The sequence below is a fragment of the Serinus canaria genome, chromosome 2 (assembly GCF_022539315.1).
Source record: "Serinus canaria isolate serCan28SL12 chromosome 2, serCan2020, whole genome shotgun sequence".
Lineage (NCBI taxonomy): Eukaryota > Metazoa > Chordata > Aves > Passeriformes > Fringillidae > Serinus > Serinus canaria.
Window position 1 is genome coordinate 8710330 of NC_066315.1, and position 21990 is coordinate 8732319.

Below are 21990 nucleotides of genomic sequence, written 5' to 3' on the forward strand. Positions count from 1 at the left end.
CATGGCATTTTTGGAGTAAGACAGAGTATGAATAGTCTCTTGGCGACTTTAATTAACCTTTCTTTGTGGGGATTTACAGTTTTAGACTGTGCAAGTGGTGGCATTTAAATTTTCTCCTTATCTCTCTTCACACTTTCATGCATATAAACAGTAAGAAAAGCCTTGGGTGTCCTCCTTTTTTTCAGAGGAAGGCCATAAAGTTCCTTGGATGCAAACTCAGTTAAGGAAAATAGACATAATAAAATAAAGAAAAAAATGAAGTTAAACATGAAGAATTCTGCAGTATGTAACTATCCCAAAGGCACAGGAGCAACCAGGCATTTTCCAAACATGACCTCTCCCAAAGCCAGTGAAGTGCTGGATGTCACACTGAGAAATGGGACATGTTTTATTGGGTTTTAATTAAGGATAATCATTTCAGCTGTGCAGGCAAAAGAATATGCCAGAAGCAAGTGTAGGTGAAAGAAAACAGCTTTTTGCTACAAATTTTTAGTTCAAGAATCTTCTATGACAACGCTCTCACTGTAATGTGTCACCATTGCCCAAATCAGTTGAAATTGGGCAGGTTTCTGCATGGCAGGAACAGAGATGGAATAATGGATAAGGAATAAACAATAAGAAATAAAGTCACCATAAGGAAAGTGCCCCTTACAGCCAGGGTCCCAAAATCTGTGATGCATTTTGCTGTGTGCTCCTTCAGTTTCATTTGAAATGATACAACCTGCAAGACAGCCAGTAAATCCATTGTGGGAATGAAAAATTCTGTTTCTTTGAGAACACTCCATCTTCTTCAGCCTTTTTATAGGTGGAAATTTTATGGGTGCATTTTTTGCTGCCTTTGGACTTTGTATTATTTCTTTATTTAGCATTGAGAGTGAATATGGAGAATTTATGGATCAAAGACTCTCAATTTCTCTGAAATGTGTCCGTGTAAGAAAAATTAACCAACCCAACCCTGTGACATGTAAATAGGATTAGGCATCTGGTGGGATTTTCTGGGTTGGAATTTAAAAATTTCCACTCTCAATGTACACCTTCTTGTGTCTAAATCCATTTCACATCCAAAATGTCCTTACATAATGTGCCTCACACATTCTTCTTATTATTAAGAAGCTTTTCATTATCTTCAAAAACATTGTCAGTGTAGTCAGGAATTATCAACAGTTAGAGTAAAGATTATTCATTTATTCATGTCCTTTGCATCAAGAACCAGGTATCCCTTCTGAGGCAAATGCTGTATGTTTAATTTACAGCACCTGGCCTGAGCACCACAATAGAACCAGGCAATTTTAGAACAAAGTTTCTTCACTGAAAAACAAAGGAAAGTCAAAAATGCAGCTTGTTATTACAACAAATACAAGACAAATTGCTTAAGACCTTTTCTTGTACCCTTCTCTTTTTGCTAAAGGACATAGGAGGGTATTCACAAGTGCACTGAACAAAGACCATAAAATGGATGCCAAAGAAAATAAACTTTGAGCACATCAGGGCTCAGTCAGGCATTCACAGTGAACCTGGGTGTGCAAGCCCAAAACAGTCCCAAGGATCCTGAGACCTTCCAGCTCCTGATTCTGTCTCTGAGGGAATGGTTGGTTGAAGGTGTTGTGTGCAGGAGAACATTTTAGTTAATTGTGCTCACTGTAACTATCTATTGTTGCCAGAGAGAACTCCATTTGCTCAGGCCTATCAAAAAATGTGATACTAAGGCATCCAGAATTAGGTATGGAATCCTTTTCCAATTTTATAAGTAATTAAACATTGATTTATGGTAAGTTTTGTTCAATTGCAATAAGAGCTGAGAAGGTATTGCAGAAAAGGTAAATTATTCACATGAGTTCCTGGTTTTATTATAAAAATGCAGAAGAGGACCTGTAGAATCTAGATATGCAGAATCTTATTTCATTACCTCATGATCTTTTATTCATGTGAGGAGCTAATCTTATTTTGATGCAACTCTAAATCTGGCACAGGAAAAAACCCATTCCACTGTTTAGGTTGCCATTTGTACCCTTCCTAGCTCAGTTTCTCCAACCAGCCTTCAGCTCTCAGGATGCACCAGCATGGCTCCATCTCACCTCACCCTGGGCAGTTCAGGGCTCAGGGAAGATTAACTGGAGAGTTTTTCTCCTGGAGGAAACTGGGAGGAAGAAATGCAAAGGTTGCAATCACTAAAGCCTGCATAAGCATCAATTTACTTTTAAAAATCACTGTTCCTTGTAGCAGAGGAGAGAATTTTAATGGGTTATATTAGTGACAAAATATGAGGATTTGATAAAATGCTAAAGTGAAATGCAAACACCTATAATCCAAAAGGCATTTCTTTTATCAAATGTGTACAGGATAACAACTGTCAGCAGATAACATTAGTAGCTAATATTTAATTAATGTCTAATTAAGCCAGGTCATGGCACTCAAAGTTTAAGGTCAAATAATGTTATAAATTATCAGAGGTGACGAAGACAAAAATACAAATTAAAAGACAAAAATGGTAGGATATGAGGTACAAGAATGCTGAAAAGAGGCACAGATATTAGGAATAGGAAAATATACCACTGGCCTGATTCTCATTTGTATTATGGAGTCTTTATACCTCTCTGTTTGTTTAATGTGGCTTTGAATGAAAGAAAATTAAAAATCCATATCCCCACTGGACTTACTAGCATGACTTCATCTGCTTAGTGCTGGTGAGAGTTTAAATTTTATTCTTCAATAAAATTAAATTATTTAACACTAGAACTGGTTGAATACAGAAAAGGAAAAATAAAAGTAGCATTCATTTTCCAAAATCTATTCAGACTAACTAGATTTCTAATTTTTTATTCTTCATTCATGTATATTTACCTGAACTCATTTTCAGTTGCTTGAACAGAGAATATTTCAAAGAGTCATTCTTGATGGGAGCACCCTGGGATGTGCATCAACAATTCCATGTAGTCTATGCAGAGAGCAAAGCCATCATCAGGTAACCAATCCCAAACCAATATATGCTACAAATATAACCAAATCCTTGTTGGACGAGTTCAGGTCAGGTTTTAGTTTGAGCTGCTTCAAATTGGAGTGATTTCAAATTTCTCCCAGAGAATTGCACTGGTTCTGCCACAGGAATGGGTGTGTTTCAAAACAGCTTTTAAAAAGCCAAACCCAAGAGAAAGAATAACCCAGTCACTTAATTGGAAATATCAGGTGCAGGCAAACCAGACTCATATCTTGCAGCACTAAATCTGAATACCAAATGTGTTAATATCTAAGTCAGAGAGCAGAAATTCCTTACCCACACTACCCTCACCAAACCTCTCTCAGAAAGGAGGGAAATGGAAACCTGTTTTCATCCCAGCTTCCTCATACGAATCTCGCTGTCAGCAGAGTATCAGCTGCTAATGAAAGGTTCCTTCAGACTGCCTTGTACTTCACTCTGAATCAAAGTATCACGACAGCTTTCACCTGCTGCTGCCAGGACAATCACCAGAAAGTTGATCAAACTTATCTGAGCCTGTACAAGAGCAGCAAGGGATGGAGATGGATGCTGTCAGGTAGGAAGATGTCTTCACGGGCTGTTTGCTCAGCACTTGTCACCTCTGGATCACAGAACCCCTGTGTGCACCTTTCTTTTTTATTGTGACAACACTGCAGTCCAGCAGCTTTCATTCCTGAAAGCTTGATGAAAATATGTGATGATTTTTTGAAATATGAGAAGAAGCTGCCTATCTTTGGGAAGATGTTTTCTTTGATGCTGGTGTAAAAATGCATGGAATGCATCTAAACTCAATTAAGGAATATTTGTAGTATCACTTAACCTCTTGCAAATGCTTCCTGGCCAATTGTAAAGAGAGCTGACATTTTCTTTGAACAGAAGAAAAAAAAAGGATCAGGGAGATACATATTAAAACTTCTTGTGGGAATATGGTCTGGGAAGTTTCTTCCCAGAACAGAAAAGTTTTAGGGCTGCCAACAAAATGTAATAGTATGTAACATCATGTCATTGCTTAAAGGTTGGATATAGAAAATATTCATTACCCAAAAAAAAAAAATAAAAATCCATCTAAAGGTGCTGGGCAGGTTGCAAAAACATCAAAATATTTATTTTGTATTTCATTAAAGAATGTAACTACCATGAAACACCGTACCCTAGTTCTTCCACTGCACAGTGGTAACCACTTCCTAATGACAACATAAAAAAGCATTTTCCCACCCATGGAGTCTTAGATTTGGATACTCAAGAAAAACTGGTATGTTATTCAGAGGTGGCTTCCAGTTCATTCAATTCATTTAAGAGTTTCATTAGAGCAGATAAACAGGAACATAGTGGCAAAGATCTGATAAAGAGCAGACTGAGTCAGTAGGACATACCTGTAACATCCCCAAGTCTGAAGAAATACAGAGCTTTTCTTCTAAGCTGGCCATTCCAATCTAAAGTCACAAGATGCTTTCAAGTGCTGCTGCTATCTTACTATTCAAGTATTTCACATACCTCAAGTTATTAACAAAACAAAACAAAACAAACAAAAAAAAAACCACAAAAAAACCCAGTTTCTCTACTCCTGACTATTCATACCAACATCTCTAGGAAACACTCTGGTGGTCATTCTTCAGCTCCTGAGGTCTCATGGTCCAGATTCTTACAGCCCAAACTCATCTGAAGTTGAACTGCAACTCTTTGGGCTTTCAAGGAATCTCAATTAACAGAAAGCATCAAATAAGTGGAGATTAGGCTGTGGGATTCAAGGCTCTCCATGTCCAGATCCATACTGTGTCTCTCCAGGGCTTTTTTAACATAAAGCCTTGGAGGAAGAGGGAAGTGATAGTGCAGTGCAGCACCAGCATTTTCCTCCCCAACTCCTCCAGCTGAGACTGACACCTCCAGGAAAGTCATTCCCAACAGGTCTACAAGCATAAATAAAAAGTGACAGAAACTGAACTGGTTTGGGGTTTTAGATAAAGTAAGAACAAGGAAAAGTGAGCATAAAAACGCTCCAAACTTTTGGACATAAAATCTCAGCTGTGTTCTTTCATTTGCATGGATGATACCACCAGGACATCAATGATACCACCATGACATCAATGATACCACCATGACATCAACAGGCTCTTTTTAAAGAATGATATTGGGCAAAGAAAAATGGAAAATAAGAAAATTCTTGGACTGCTCCAAAAATGCTTCCTAAGGGAGGGTGTGTATTTATTCTGCCAGCAGTAGGATAAGGCTGAAGGTGACAGATGAGGAATTAAGCAGCCACCTGATAACATCACCATTATGAAATTCCATTCACAGTGACAAGTGTCAGCTGTCCTTGATTACCATTCAAGAATAGTGATAGAATTGCCAATGGAAATTCCATCTTTCCATGGAAAAATCTTCTCCTCCACAGTTCTGCACACTTGAGAAACGTGGTCAGTAACCAAAATGAGTGGAGTTTATGCTGGCAAACTGGTGGAGTGTGCTGTTCAAAATAATGTGCACTGCCACAGGATCTACACACAGTCAGTGCCATGCACAGAGCCATCCACAACCTGTCCTGAATGAAGCTTGCTCAGATACTCTTCATGCCAAATACCCAAGTATTTGCCAGCCTTCCTGGAAGGGATTTACAGCCCATACTCCCAGGACAATATCATTAGTACTGGCCATTATCTACTTTTTGCACAAAGGGTACAAGCTGTTGACCAAAGGCTATTGTACCGTGAGATAAATGACTTCCTGGAATTCCCTGGATAAAGGCTCTGAGAGATAATGCAATACAGAATGACCTCAGCTGGTCTTTAGACCAGGAATAAGCTTCCATAAGCAGGAGGAACTGGAATTTCCCATACTGTGTACTGAATGGGGAATATTTTAGTATATCCCAATCAGTCTGCCTTTAGCTTCAAAGAAACAGCAGATGCGTGAAATTTGGAATTTTAAGTCCTGGTTCTTTATTGCAAATAAACACTTGCATATGTTTCTCCTGACTGAACATGGCAAAGTAACTAATGAACACACTAAACCATATGAAGAAACACAAGTTTTTCCAATTTGTTTTCTCCAAAATATTTTTCCAATTTGTTTTGTTTCATTTGCAAAGTGTTTCTTTATAAAGATTTATCAGAAGGGGAACGCTCACTGTTGCACTGCTCCAGTTCACCCTGTAGGTGCTCTGCCCTCGGAACACACAAGGCTTTTGATTTTCTTGTGTTACCTAAGTGGCTCAGACTGGGAAGATTTGCCCTCCTGCAGGTTTTGGATCATCATGAACAAAATATTCTAGGTCACTTTGGTGATTAAGCCTGAATCCAAATGCACTGATACCTGATAAATAAATACTTCACAGGTAGACTTTAGATATTGTGCCCTGCCCTGGAAAAAGAATATTACATTGCATTTACTATGTAGTGAAGGACCAAATACTCACATGGAGCTCTTACTTCTAGCTATAAATCATATTTCTGTGGGAGATCAATAGAATTTTCGGCTTTCTCTTTTCTTCTTTTATTCTTCAGGTTCCTTCTCCAATGTAAGTCTTCCCTTCTGTAATGCCTCCTTTTTCATCCCTCTTGGAAAGAATGCTCAAATGCTTTCAATACAAGAATAAATATAAAAAATCATGAAAATCCTTGAAAATAGGGGATCTTCTTTACTGGTGGGATGAAGAAGAAACAAAATCAGTGGGATGCAATCAGAAATAATTGAGACACAGAATAGTAAAAAAGTGTGGATTTGAGAAACATCTATACTAAACATCCTTGCATGAAATTTGCCTGAGATTTAAAGCCCTTTGATAGCCTAATCTAAAAGTTAAACATCCCAGGAGCTGGGAAGAGCTGTTGATTGAACAGGGAGGATATCAAAGAAAGGAGGCCCTTGCAGATGGGGAAGTGTGGGCAAAGTGAAGTGACTGGTAGGTCACCACAAGCATCAATGCAAGGACAGTTTCACTCAAACTGGGTGTAACATAAAATAAAAACACACAGCATGGCAGAAGAGCTTAGCAGTAATTAAAATAAAGAAAACTTGGAGCCATATTAAGTTTGGCACCAATAATTTTTCAAGTGATCTGAACAAACTAGGAAAGCATTTAGCTTCCTTATTGTAATCAGCATAAAAGCAGGTTAAAAAGACTTTTACAACAGTAAAAACTAATCAAACAAAACACATCATGTGCTGGAAAACTTGGCAAGAAAGCTCCTCCTGATGAAGAAGTACAGTTTCATCTGTTTAGTCTCTCCTGGCTGCTTTGGTCTCAGTGCTCTGCAACACTCTCTTTTAGAGAGTCAGAGCAGTAGGAAAAACGCATACACATCCTAATATTTACATACAAAGAAAAATCTCCTGCTACACTTGACCTTTTCAGTGGACATAAGAAAAACTTTTTCTGAATCTGTTTTGTTCTAGTACAGACCACTACTTAAAATACTGTTTCAGTGACAGAATGAACAAATTAACAGCAAGTCAAATATTTTCCTCTAGCACTAGGTTTAAGAGTATTATATCACTTTTCTTAAAGAGACACCTAAGTACAAGAATTGTCCATTTTTTTACTTAAGAGACATGCCATAGTAAAAATATCCTTAACAGTAACATCCTTATTCCTTATCAGTTAGAGAGCAATTCCACCTTCTAGAGATCAGTAAGGAGGAATTACATTAATTTGACCTACAAGAAAGTTCTACCCCTGGAAGTGCTTAGAGCACAACTGTGAATATGAACAATGAGCAAAATTTCCAGGGAAACACATTTGGAAGTGAAGCACCCTGGTTAGTTGCAGTGTCAAACAAGAACAAAAGAAAAGTGGGCAGTCTTCAATTTAGAAATTCAACCTTTGTTTCTATTATTACAACCATTTTCAGGGAACTCATCATCTTACACCTGTTCTAGCAACAGCCTCAAACAATGCAGGCATCACCTTCAGATTTCAAAGCACTATTTAAAACCAAAAAACAAACCTAAAAATTATTTTGATGATGCCAGAGGAAACATAATTTATCTGTGCAAGGACTGGAGTCAATCAAAATAGGTATTTCTAAGGTGGTCAGGAGGCACAACAAAAACAATGAACAAAACTTCCTGACCTGCTGAAAACCATGGTTTGTGGCAGGGGAGATGCTATCTACAGTGGGCAGTGCTCTTAGACAAGGCTGTCTCACTAAAACACCATCCTCACAGGAGTTCACAGCTTCCCCAAACTGTAATGATTGGGGCTGAGAGACGTGAAAAGTGCCAAGGCTGAAACTTTTTGGCAAATGTTGACCTAGAAGTATTCTGCTCTTTCTCAGGGTGGAAGGATGAACACATTTCTTTCCCTGTTCCCTCCTCCCCCCACCTTTTACGTTTTAAGTAAAAAATACCTTTTACAGCTGCTTGGTGGAGATGCTACTGCTCCCTCCATGACTCAGATGAGGATTTGGAAACATGGCACAGCAGTTGCCATAGCATCAATATTCTGTTGTTCCTGTGAAAATGTCCACAAACTCAGCCAAGTGATGACTTTCTGCACATCTGCCCACACAGACCGAGTGGAAAACTTGACTGTAGAGAAAATAAGAAGCACAGCTGGACCCACTGAAACCTGTTGGGGCAGAATGTGTGTGTGTGTACCTCGTCCTTCTGAACCACAGGAGCATCCCCTGGCAGGGCTTGGTGAGCCTTTCTGTCTGTGTGCACCCAACAGGCCCACCAGCAATGAAAGCTGAACATTTTCTTCTTCTTGTGCCTTTTATTGGCTCTGTCTGCTATCCCCCTCTCCTTGATCATGGTTAGAAAGGACCACTGCAAATTATCCCAGTAGAATGAGAATCAGGCAGAAAAGTTTAAGCATGACTGGATAAAGAAGTTCAATTACAAAGTTCAGAGTGGAAACTGGGCCACATAATGGGGAACAACAAATGGCAGCAGACTGCCCAGTGCATCCAAGGATTTTGCCTTTGCCAGTGTCTCAAGCAATCAACATCTGCAGTTTTGCAATCACCTTCCCAACCAATTTGAAGTCTCACTTCCTTCCACAGGATGGCATTATGAAAAATAAGGCTGGAAAAATCCCAGCACTCTGGAATCCCTCCATAACTTTGCTCCAGCACCTCAGTAGCTCTGGACATTTAATCTACATTAAGCCATTTCATTCTGTGTGCCAAGAGACCATCAGGCTGGGAGCCCACCACTGCTGGAAATGAGAATGCCATATTTAAGACCCATTCTCACTTCCAGCAGGAGTTGAAAGATGAGCAGTGCATGAGGAAAGTTTAAAATTAGGTCATTAAATAAAAGAATATAATCCCCAAGTATTGCAGTCAGGTCAGTTTTGGCCACAACCCAAACAACACTGCAAAGATTGCCCTGAAATTTGCACTGTTGAACTCTGTCTGGCCCTAACTTTCTGAAAGTCCAGATTGCCTGAAATCACAGGTCTGATTTCTGAAAGAGCTGGGAGTCCAGAACTGCAGAAGTTGACCACAGACCTGCTTTCCCTACAATAAGTGTATTCTGAAATGTCAGAGGTTTAAGGCATCTCGAATTCATGAAATTGATCACTTTTACCACACATTTCACCTTTTTTTCTGCCCCCACGCATTTAATAGCAAAAAACCATTTAAACAGTGATTAACCAAAGGATTAATAAACTACCCTCTTATGGTAGCACTATGTAGAAAGATGCTTGAGGAAGTTGATAATCACGCATTCAAGGCTGGACAGAATGGTGTGCAGCAAATAACTCAGTGTCATACACTGAGCAATTCAGATAAAAAGAAACATTTCATAAAGCTCCTACTCAGCCATCTCTTTTGTATATGTTAAAGGCACAGACATCTCATAGAAAAAAGTAGCTATGCAATCATGTAATTTAATATCCCTGTTAGGATGATGGTGACTGATTGAAAAAATAACCAGAATGAAGATTTTTTTAGGTATTTTCTGTTTTCTCTACACTTGACTTTACAACCCTAACACTCTTGTAATAAAGCATATCATATACTGACTTAGCAAAAAACATTTTCCCACTTTTGGGCACTTCCATATCAGGGATTTGTAAACACTGGTTTTTGGTATTGAAGTCCTACTAACACTTAGAAAAATCAAGACCTTTAAAAAGTTACAAAACCTTATATTCAAAAATGCTAGTTTATTATACATTTCTAGTCATTTGGACTACTGAACATGCCTTTCAAAAACACATGCAAATGCTATCATTTATCAAGCAAAGGTGTAAGACCACGTTCAGTGACCCATTTAGGAGAGTATGGGGGTAGAGGCCAGGAATCTGAAAATATCCACTTTAAAATGTCTCCCTTCTTTAACTTGGATCAATTAGGGAAATGGTTTGCCATTAAACTATGGCTCTCCCACACACCATTTAAATACACACTTGACTCCCATTGAAATGGTCAGTTCAACTTAAATTAGATTGAACTGTGCATAAACAAAAGGCTACTGGAGAGCACAAAACTCCCATAGCACCCTCTGCTGCTAAAGGGGGAATGGGATTAACATTCATCCAGAGCAATTCCACAGAACAGGCAAAGCAACAGAGGAAAGTGAAAATGGGTTTTCATTGCAGTTCAGAATTTAAGCTGCTGCTTTATAAAGGGACCCTTTCAAGACATTACACTCAAAGGTCCAATCCTGCAGTCCTTACTCTGGCAAAATTCCAGCTGAAGTCAATGGGAATATTGCCTGTGTAAGGACTATTCAAAATTAGTCAAACTGTCTGAATATCATTCAATCAGCTCTAATCACTGCATTGAGAATAAAGGCCGTAATTTTAGCAGTTTTTGTCACTTTAAATTCTTCAACAAATACTTGCATTATTCTCTGTAAATCATCTTGCCAAGCAGTATTTGTCAAATAATTGGACAATTTTTTTCCATCAACCATTGAATAAATTATGAATAACAAGCACTGATTTAACCATGTGACTCCCATCAGTCAATTCTTAAGTTTCCTGTGAAGGGCTTAACTGGAGGTTTTATTGGTGGCTTAAACATTAGAGAAAATCTCATTCAACAAGAACTACTCAGCAACCTTTCCATCAGTATTGACAACACTAAACCTGAATGGCAATTTACTTTTTAATTGTATGGACTACCATAAAAGTTAGCATATTTTTGACAGAATGTCTGATTTTACTCATTCTTCCAAATCCAAAGTATAATTTTAGAAAAAAACATACAAAGCTCTACTTAGGAGAGATGATGTATGTTAAGAGATTTAATAATATTTGTCAAATTAACAGATATACTTTGAATAAATATTTATTTTCTCTCATGCACATAAGCCTCACACAGGCACAATAGCTACATCACATTAGCAACAGCATTTGTGTCTCCTATTCAACAAATATTAAGCTGGTTCTTCCACCTCTGAGATGAATTCTAATTAGAAATATGAGGGTTATTAGGAAATTTTACTCTCTGTTAATGAAAAATTAAACTAGAAAATACATGCACATTTAAACAGACACTTCACAGGCATTTAAAATAAAAAAATAGGGAGAAAAATTAATTTTAACAGAGAAATACTGGGACATCAACATGCACAAATACCCAGTGACCAGTATCTAAAACATTAAGTGACTTCTGGTTTAGAAGAAATAATCCCTTTAAAGATCTATTATTGTGCAATCCAGTGTTAGGAGAAAACCTTGGGTTTATCTGAAATTGGATGGAACTGTAGTCACTATGACTTGGAACAAATAATTTTACATATTAATGATGTCATCTGAAATTGTTTTTTGTTACACCCCTCCCAAAATTACAGGTCTGACTGTTCCATGCAGGGGCTTGCCCCACACAACCAACAGGGCTTGGTTCTCTCTCTCCCCCATGTGGATGGAACGATTTGCAGGGGGGTTTTGCCTCATTAACTCTCATTAACTTTGTGTTTCCCTCTCATTAATTCACCTTTTATTTCAGGTAGTATCAGGAAGTGCAATTAGCTGCATCAAGCACATCTTCCCTGCACAAATTATTTCTCTGGTAACTGTGTTTATAATTAAGTGGTTTAACACCACTTTATTACATCTTTTCAGTTGCTCACAACCTTGCCAAACTTGAGCTGTTTTCCATGCCAGGTTTCTGTCTCTGGAAGAAATCTTCTGGAAAATTTCTGTGAAAGCCTTCTATGTGAGTAGAAAAACTGTTTTGTCTGCATTCAAGAAACTACTCCTTTCTCAGATATTGCTGTGTGTTAATTGCAGAAAAAGAGATAAAACTGGGGCATGTCCTACTCATGTGCTCAAGGGAATCTTGGTGGAGTTGGCAGATATAAAGCCTCTGCCTTTGGCTAATGTGTTCCATCTTCCCAGAGCTCTGAAATGGAACCACTTTGACCATATTTTACCCCCAGAAGGTGGCCAGCCTCAATCCTAGTAGCCTACACAGAATGTTTTCTGCACCACTTTAGGAAGACATAGGTCAGAAAAACTGTGGCTTTTACACAGCCTGAGATCTGTGCATCCACAGCTTGGTGGCACAACCAGGGCAGTTTATCCTCATCACCAAGCCTGCCTTGAGCTCAGTGTGAAAAACAAGTATGAACTTGGTTTTCCAGAAAGATTTTCTAGCTCCCACTACATCTGTGTGATGCAGAGTTGGAGGCAGAAGGCAAGTCCCTCACCTTGAAGGCAACTTGGGCAGATGCAGAGGAGCAGAAACTCCCTGGCAGCTGTAGGGACTTTTGAACTGCCTACTGCACTCTCAGAGCTCCCCTTTTGCTCTGTGGTTCCTATGTGGCATAGCTAAAAACTCCTCACTGATGCCAGAACTGGAACTGGCAGGAGAAAGGACTGGACTGGAGCAGACTGGGATGTGACAGAAGAAATCTGCATCCTACAGCAAAAATCAGAAAACAACTTTGCAAAAACTGATCCAAACCAGCACCCAAAAAACCCCACGCCTCTAAATACTCACCCTGTAACCTTTGCACAGCTCTGCTTTCATAATTGTGTCAGTCTCTTGCTCTAGGTCTCTGCTATAATCACCCTGGTTTTCATATTAAAAACATATTGGGGTAGGCTCTCTGCTGGTGTAAACTGGCAACGTGCCCTGATTCTCGTGGAGCTGTGCCAATTTTCATCAGCTGCAAATCTGGACCATTCTTGCTAATTTACTTGTAAAGAAGCTCCCCACATGCCTCTAATCATTTCCATTTTCCCCCTTGACCCTTCCTGTGTTTGAGGTGGGGTTTTTATCCTAGAAACATGGTGAGAAAATGCTTTATTTTGTTTCATCAGCAAATTGGGATGTCGTTAGTCACCACTTCTAGCCTCCCCTCCAAAATCAGATTCACAATAGGATGCAGCACAGCAAACTCTGTGACACCTCCATGGTTTGGGAAGGTGCAGGAATGGACACACACAGAGCAGCTCAGGGAGTAAGACCTGCTGTGTCAGAAACAGAGGTGGCACATGCTCTGTCCCTGTGGCAGTTTAAACACATCCACAATGACCCTCGGATGTACACTGATGTATTTTTGTAAGGAAATCTTTTGTTTTCTATCATCAACCTACTTTTCCCCCTCATTGGCTTTATTTGTCTCACCTTAACTATTAGGTTTTTATTTTTATGCTGAGCTGTACTTCTAGCTTCTCTAGAAAAACTTTGTTTAGTATTTTTGTGGAACCCATGTCTTTTTGATAAAACTATATATGTATTTGTAAACTTCTGCATTAAATTGTTCATCTTTGAATTATACATAAGGCTGGAGCAGCAAGATGCACTGTTGCAACAGTCAGGGTTATTTTTCCTTAGAATTATACTCCATCCAGGCTCTTTGTGGATTTGAGTCTTTTATCTCTAATGACTTTATCAATTAAGTTTCCTGACACCAAAAAAGTTCACCATTGTAATTCCTGGAAGCATTCTCAGAACCACTTATCCCAACAGGGTTTTGTATGAAGCTGGCTACCTCCAGTGTTCCTCTATTGTATCACATTTTCCTGATTAATTACCTAAGTTTTAATAGGAATTCAGTTAGCAATTCTTTAGCTCCTTCAGATTCCTTGGACCAATGCCACGAGTTCTGACTTTCCCTGTCATTTAATTCCATGGCTTGTTGCAAACCCTGTATGTACATCACTGGTTTTGGCAACACTTGCCCTTTGTAAATAGCAAATTCTAAGGCAAGTGGTTCCTTATGATCTGCTCTGCTGAAGTTCTAAGCCACCAAAACATTTTGTTTCTGCATAAGCTCTTTGTATTTTCAGCTTGTTCTCTCTGTGCCTTGGTGACTCCTCGTGCATTTTCAGCACATTATCACTATAAACATTCTTCAAATTCCCTCTAAAGTATTTGAGTTTAATTACACCTGCACTACAAGCAAATGGCTCTGAAATAATAATAAACCCCTATTTTTTAACAATGCACACCAGTGTTGTCATCCTTACTCATATTTGCCTTAAAACCCCGTCAGAGAAGAGAACAGTTTTTGCTTTGTGCTCTTTACTGTCACTCATAACCTATTCAAGGTAGGATTTAGCCCATGCATTTTCCCCTGGTCCTATTAACTCTTCACTTTTCTTAGCTAAAGAAAACCTATGGGATTTATAGAGCAGCCTCCCACTTCCACATCCCAACCTCTTTCCTACACAGTCTAGAGAAATGAATGATCGCACCTCATTGATTTTTTAACTTAACACCATATTTCACAAGTGATAAATTATACCTACATTATCCTGATGCTAGACATTAAGCCCTACTCAGAGTTTCCTTTAAGCTCTTTATATCAGTATTTGCAAGTATTTGCAAGTTTTATTATTTTATATCAGTATTTGCAAGTTTTATTTTTTTACTGAAATGTTCCTCTAGAGGTGTTTTTTCCCCCTTGCTGTGCCACAGATGCAGTTGTTTATCATGTCTTCTGTTCTTGGGGGTATTTTGCAAAGATGAGAGGTCTGAGCAGCCTTGAATCTGCAAATACAAGAGAAGAAAAGCAAAATTATAGGAAAAAATCCTTTCTTGTAAAGATTGTTTTTTGCTGCATACACTTTTGCTCTATGAGGAAATGTGTAACACTAAGCAAGAATAAGAATTTTTTTTTGCTTTATATAAGCTGATGAAACAAAGAAGAGAATTCCATATTTTTCAAATATCTTAATTTTATTAAGTTGAAAAGATGTGTAATGCACAGGGTGCAAAAAAGACAGGAAAATATTCTAGGCCTAGGCAAATGTCTCGAGTGGTCTGACAAACCCAATCTATTCAGATTAACAACAGAAATTGAGGGATGACTTGATGACATCGTTAATGTATCTTTTCAAGGAGAAAATAATACCAGTTAATAAAGAGCTCTTCAGCCTAGATGAGAGAGGCATAAAAAGAGCAAATGGTGAGGAGCTGCTGCCAGACAAATTCAAATGAGATATAATAAAGAGTAACAGTCATGATGATTAATCACTTGAACAAACAACCTCCTCCACGTTAGGAAATTTTTAGATGAAAACTGGATGTCTTTCTGAAATAGGATTTAAACAAATGGTTTAACTTCTAAACAACTGCATAAAATTCCTTGCACAATCTTAGAAGGCCAAAGTGGGTGATGTGATCAAACAGTGCCTCAAACCTGGAAGTTTTAATATGTGGCAGCCTCCAGAACCATACAACCATATATAACTACTGCTAGCTTTTTATCATTTTCTCTTTTTTTTTAATTTTTCTTGAAATGCTAAGTTTGTGGAACAGTTTTCTAGCCCTCAATCTTGTTACACAAAAGGTTAATTTCCCTTCAGACATATCAGGTAAAAAGCAGGTGAAAGTTGTATTTAAAAAAACACTCCTGTTTCAAATAGCATTTAACATAAAGAGAGAGAGGGGGAAGAGGGAGAAAAAGACACAAACAGCAGCTCTGGGAGTATTAAAAGCATGCTCTGAAAACCTCTGTGATGACAGTTTGAAGAAAGCAGCTTTTATGTGCTACTGAACCCATCTCCACAATGTCTTTTAAATGCAACTGTTTACCTAGAAAATATCAGCAAGGGCCAGAATCTGGACTAGATGAGGCACCTTTTGATTGCAGACACTGAACTGAATCCTTAACTAATAAATTGTTCCACACCTTTGTCTGAAGCAAGAAAAGCAAAGGTCTTCATTTTCTCACAAGAATGCACAAGCCCCCTCAAAAGCAGGATGGTTTTCTACATCTAAGTCTCAGTATTTGTTGACTTAAAGAGTTTGTATGAATGACAATGCACATCCCTGGTTTGTTACTTCTGTCATCTGTGCTACTGAGTGTACCTTGGCTCAGATCAAAGTTGAAAGCTTCTTTAAAGACACACAAACCACAATGTGACAAATAGCATGCTTTGTTTGACACAGCAAACAAGAAATTACTTTCATCAATCCAGGGAAAGAATCCTGTGTTTTCAGTGCTAATTCTGAAGGCTGCAGTGATGGAACCAGAGCTTTACTTCATCCCCAAGGAATGAGGACCTCTCCAAAGACAAACAGAAAGGAAGAAACAATTTCAGTGCATTAAATGCTGACAATGGTATGAATTTGAGGCTTGCACTCTATGGGATACATTTGCAGAAAATTCTCCCTTTGCACAATTCAACAGATATCCCACAAAGTCTCCACTCAGCAAATATTAATCTGACTGCAAATTACAGATTAGAACATTCTCAGCACTTCATAAACAGATCCAAAACCAAACATTCCTGCCTCTACCACATTACACACCCTCCTACCACACATGGTTAATGCACAGGCTTCAGAAATACTGCAAACAAGATGTTTTCTTCTTTTAACAGCAACATTACCTAAGCAATTGCCATTGCATTCTTATCAAATATTTTAATGTTTTCAAAAATATAAAGCACATTAGATCTATAAATCCTTTACTAAATGTGCACTACTGGAGTAAAAAAGATTTTCAATAAGGCATATGCTCAATAAAAATCAATGGTCATATGTGAAATCACGTTTTGGTTGGAATCTAATTTGATCCAATAGTGTATATGTACAAATTTATCCTTAAATTAAGCTTTTTCTCCCTGAGGAGGAAGTAATATTTACTTAACAGAGCAGATTTTTAATTCAGCTACAAACAAGTGACAACATTTTCACTGGCTTGTAAGGGCTTTAAATGAGACCTAATAACATCTCCACTACCCCTACAAACTAAAATTGCTCAGCTTTCCTACTGAGTTGGAAGCACATGCCTGAAAGTTAAGAGAAATTCACAGAAAATGCAAACAGTGAGAAAATAACACAGCAATGACAAAGACATAGTATACTCATGTACAAACAAATATATATTTAATAAATGTGAACAAAGAGCAAACTAGGTAAAACAGTCTCAAACTCTTGAGAAGAAAGGGCAGACTCTGTATTTTTGTAATTAAGGATGTCTGACTCAGACCTCTTAAAACAACCTTTAACAGGGCAACTACAAAGGTCTGTGACACAGAGTTCCTTGCTGAGTCAAAGGCAGGGCTCACATGTGCAGATTTGCCAAAACCTGCCCTCCTCAGCCAGCAGAACTGTTTCAAGCTGGAATTCCTCTTTAATGCATTCAGCCTGGGCTCTCATTGTTTGTGACAGCAGTGCACTTGGTTCTCAGAAGAAATTCTGGCTTGTGGGCTTCCAGGAGCATAAATGTCCTGATTTCCAGAGGGAGAAAAAATCTGTTTGCTCACACAGGCAAAGGTTTGCCCATTCCACTCGATGTTTACACCCTGGAGCCTGGCTGGGATGGAGGGACACAGCCCAGCATCCCTGGGACCATCCCTGGGACCATCCCTGGGACCATCCCTGGGACCATCCCTACCTAACAAAGCCTTTAAGGGATAAGCCCAGGGCAGGTAGAGCCCTCACCATGCTCACTGCTCTCCACACTGGTTTATCTATTGTGTCAATACACACTTTGGTAACACATCCTGTTAGGAACCACCCACCTGCACAATAGCACTGCTTTCCTTTCACTTACATTCTTATTTTTATCACACTTTTTTAACACAACTAAGTAAAAACACATTTCTGTCTAAAAACACATTACAGGCAGCAAGTTTCTTGTTGTAAAGACACAATATCAGTGAAGCTCATTGCAGTGGCTACACTAAAAAGTTTGCCCCAGCACTGCTGTTTCTGTATCAGATTTATTCAGCCCCCACAATTTAATAGCTCTTCCTGAAAAGTTGCTCTCCTGCCATTGATGACAGCAGGCCACCTGCCTCTGCTAATTAGCAGGGCCATGCCCAGTTGCAGCTCTGCAAGAAGAAAATAAGAAGATGCTCTCTGGCTGATGCATTTCTTTCTAGAAGACCAGAAGCTGTTGAATCTGTGTCTTGCTCCTCCAAAAAGGTTTTAAAATTTACTGCAATGTACAGTACCTCAGTTGAGTGCAGCTAGCCTTTGGCTAAAAATCCTCATTTTTCCTAAGTCTCCTTAAAAAGGATTCTGTAAAAGTCAGTCATTTGAGACAGATGTGAGGTTTCAGCACTATTTAAATATACAATTAACATTTAAAAATTACACACATGGATAAAACCAGGTATCATTTGTCACTTATTAGTCACCTTCCAAACAGGCAGCGTGTTCATTATGGTAATGTTCTTGGAGTGTTTAAAGCAACCTTTTGCATTTGAAGTGGAGGCTCTTGGTAAAAGGTGGCACTTAATAAGAAATGGCAATTACTAAGGCATGTTACCCTCCAGAAGACTGCAGTATGAATTTTAATTTCTTCTGGCCATGTATCAGCTAAGACAAACACAGGCATTTTACTTTAGAAGCAGTAGGAAGTACAGTAAAAGTGAAAACCAAAATGAGAGAGGACACTAATCTTCTCTGAGTTTCAATTAAGGCCCAGCACCTCTGGATTAAAGGCTTATTTTAAGGAAAAGCCTTAATTAAGCATACATGTGTATAGGATCACTTTAATGAGGTATGACAGAAATAGAAGAGATGGCAAGCATTATTTGAAAAGAAGCTTATTAGCCACTTCAGGAAAGTCAGTCATAGATTCAAAAAAAAATTGAATGCAATACTGAAAAGACACAAGAATGCTGAATCATGTTCAAGCATAAAACTGAAACTGAAATAGGCACAAGAGAGGTAATTTTCAGTATCTTTATATCCATAATGATACATCTCAGTGATTTTTCTACACGTCAGTGGTTTAGGTTTTGAAAATATTTCAGCATTTACCCTTTCATTTAAATTTTAGACAGCAGAAAATTGAGTTTTCTACTTTATTTCCTAATTAAAATTTATTACTGAAAATCTTTAAAACCTTATATTGTAAAATATCCCTTCATCATATTTGGTGTCAGGATAAAGTGCAAGTTTGCTTTAAAAACTGCTATTTTACCTTTTAATTCCTGCCTTTGGAAACAATCAGTGATTTAATGTCATTTTAAAGATAGCCACTTCAGCTGCTTTTTACATCTTCCCCTACCATACAGAGAGGTATTCTCATTTGCAGATTTGACTTTAAAGTAATTACTTGTAATTACAGAGAAGTGCATCCAGTGGATTAATCACTCCATTTATGTGCTGCTCAAAGGATTACTCTCAGGACAGCCTAACTGCTTTTGCTCAGAAAATGTCACTTCCCCAGGAAAACAAATCTCTCAAGTCAGCAGCAGCTGAGAAGGACTCTGACAAGTATTTAAACCCAAAAAATCAAAGAAATTGCACACCTGGATTTGAGGCACCATCTGTGCCTGTCCTCCTCGTGATACATAAAGGGCCACCAAGTGAGAATAACCAGGAAAATGGCCAGAGGAATCCCACACTCCTTCTAGGAGGACTTCCACACAATTCTGCATCTGAGAGAAACACAGCAGTGCAAACCAAAGACATGGGCAGGGCTTTGGCTCAGGAAGCCACACTTCAAAATGTGGGAAGTCCCTGAAGGAGCAATGCTGTACCAAACACATCCTTCCCATGTCCCTGAGCCATTTTCTGTCTTGCCTTGCACAAAAATAGGAAACCAGGGGACAAAGATCTTTGTTTGATCCATATGGATACCATCCATCTGTCCTCTTTATAAAGATTTCTTCTTTTTTTAGTGGTGATTCTATTGTAGAATTGCCCTCTGTAAGGGCAATAATCACCTTTTTTTAGTGGTGACTCTGTTACAGAGCTCTGTTTGGGTGACACAGGTCACCCAGGGTGGCAGTGAGGAAGCTGGTGGAGGCTCTGGAGCACAAGTCCAGCTGAGGGAGCTGGGGATGGAGAGCCTGGAGAAGAGGAGGCTCAGGGGGGACCTTGCTGCTCTCCACAAGCAGCTGAAAGGAGGCTGCAGCCAGGGGAGGGTCTGTCCCCTCTTCCAGGTAAAAAGCAGCAAGGATGAGAGAAAATGGCCCCAAGTTGGGTCAAGGGAGGTTTAGATTGGAAATCTGGAGAAATGTCTTTACTGAAATGGTTGTTTAGCACTGGAACAGGCTGCCCAGGGAAGTGGGGGAATTACCATCCCTGGAAGGGTTTTAAATCATGTGTAGATGTGGCTGCTGGAGACACAGTTGAGTGGCGGATTGGCAGTGCTGGGTTAATGGCTGGACTTCTCAAGTTGTTTCAAACCTAAACCATTCTATGAATCTGTGACAATCACAGGGCCTGCCTTCCATCTCACCACCTGCCAGGCTAAAAATGCACATTAAAAATTGAAAAACACAGCAAAAAAAGTCTTCAAATCCAATTGCACATGGAGGGACACAAGTAATGCTCACTAACCCCTCCAGTACCACACAGACAGAGAGCTCAAGGGGAAAACACTGCCTAGGGACAGAGGGATACAGGAACTGACAGGGAAAACCAGACAGGAATCATTCCCAGGGGCTTCCCTATGGACAGGGACTGCTATCAAGCCAGGAGAGGCCCCACTCCACCCTGTGAGGAGAAGGGAGCAAAACCTCCCACTGCCACCCTTCCCTCAGAGCCTGGGCAGGGCTGGGGGAAAAGGGACAAAAGGTTAAAAAGGAATCATCATGGCTGGAAAAGACCTGTAAGAACAATGAGTGCAACCACTGACCCATTAACCACTGCTGGGTCCACCACAAAGCCATGTCCCCAAGTGCCACAGCCAGAGCTTCTCTGCAGCCCAGACAGAGTCCCTGTGACCACCCCATCTTGAGCTGTGAGTGGAGAAGAGCAGGGCTGGCTGTGGAACTCACTGGAACATCCAGATCTGGGACATGGATGGCATCCAGAGAGGATCAGGAGGCTGGAGCACCTCTGCTGTGGAGACAGGCTGGGGGCTGGAGCTGTTCAGCCTGGAGAAGGGAAGGCTCCAGGGAGACCTTGGAGCAGCTTTGAGTGCCTTAAGGGACAGCAGGAGAGGGAACAGAGTGACAGACAAGGAGGAATGGCTTGAAAAGATAGATTTAGTTTAGATATTAGGAAGAAATTCTTCCCTGGGAGGGGGGTGAGGCCCTGGCACAGGTTGCCCAGAGAAGCTGTGGATGCCCATCCCTGGAAGGGCTCAAGGACAGGCTGGATGGAGCTCTGAGCCCCCTGGAACAGCAGGAAGTGTCCCCAGCACGGCAGGGGAGGCAGAACAAGGGGATGTTTAAGGCCCTTTCCAAACTAAACCTTGCTGTGGGTGTGGATCAGAGCAGCTCTGTGGGCAGTGGCTCCTGTTTGTCACAGCTGAGGGCTCTCACTGCATCCCTGCAGCCTCCTGGGACCAAGTCACATCCCCCTGCTGTACCAGGGGGGATGTTGGGACCTCAGAGGAGCAGCTCCAGCATCATCCCTGCCCTGTGTATCTCAGGCTTCCCTGTTACATCCAGCCAGCCTTGCTGAGCAGTTCTGGGGTTGGTTGCTGCAGCCACACCTTGTCAGTTCAGCCTGAAATTTGGGATTCCTGCCATTTGTCCTGGGTCCATCCCCTGTGCACTGCAGGCAGCCCACTGAGGGTGGAAGGAGGCTGACAGGAGGGAAACAGACCTGGTGATTTATGGATCCAAAGTTAACTTCTGGGCCTGGAACAGATGTTCCCATCTCTTTCCCATGGGATCCAAGCTCTTTCCCATGGGATCCTGAGAAGAAAACCACAGAAATTGTAGGTTTTTTATCTGTTATTGAGGA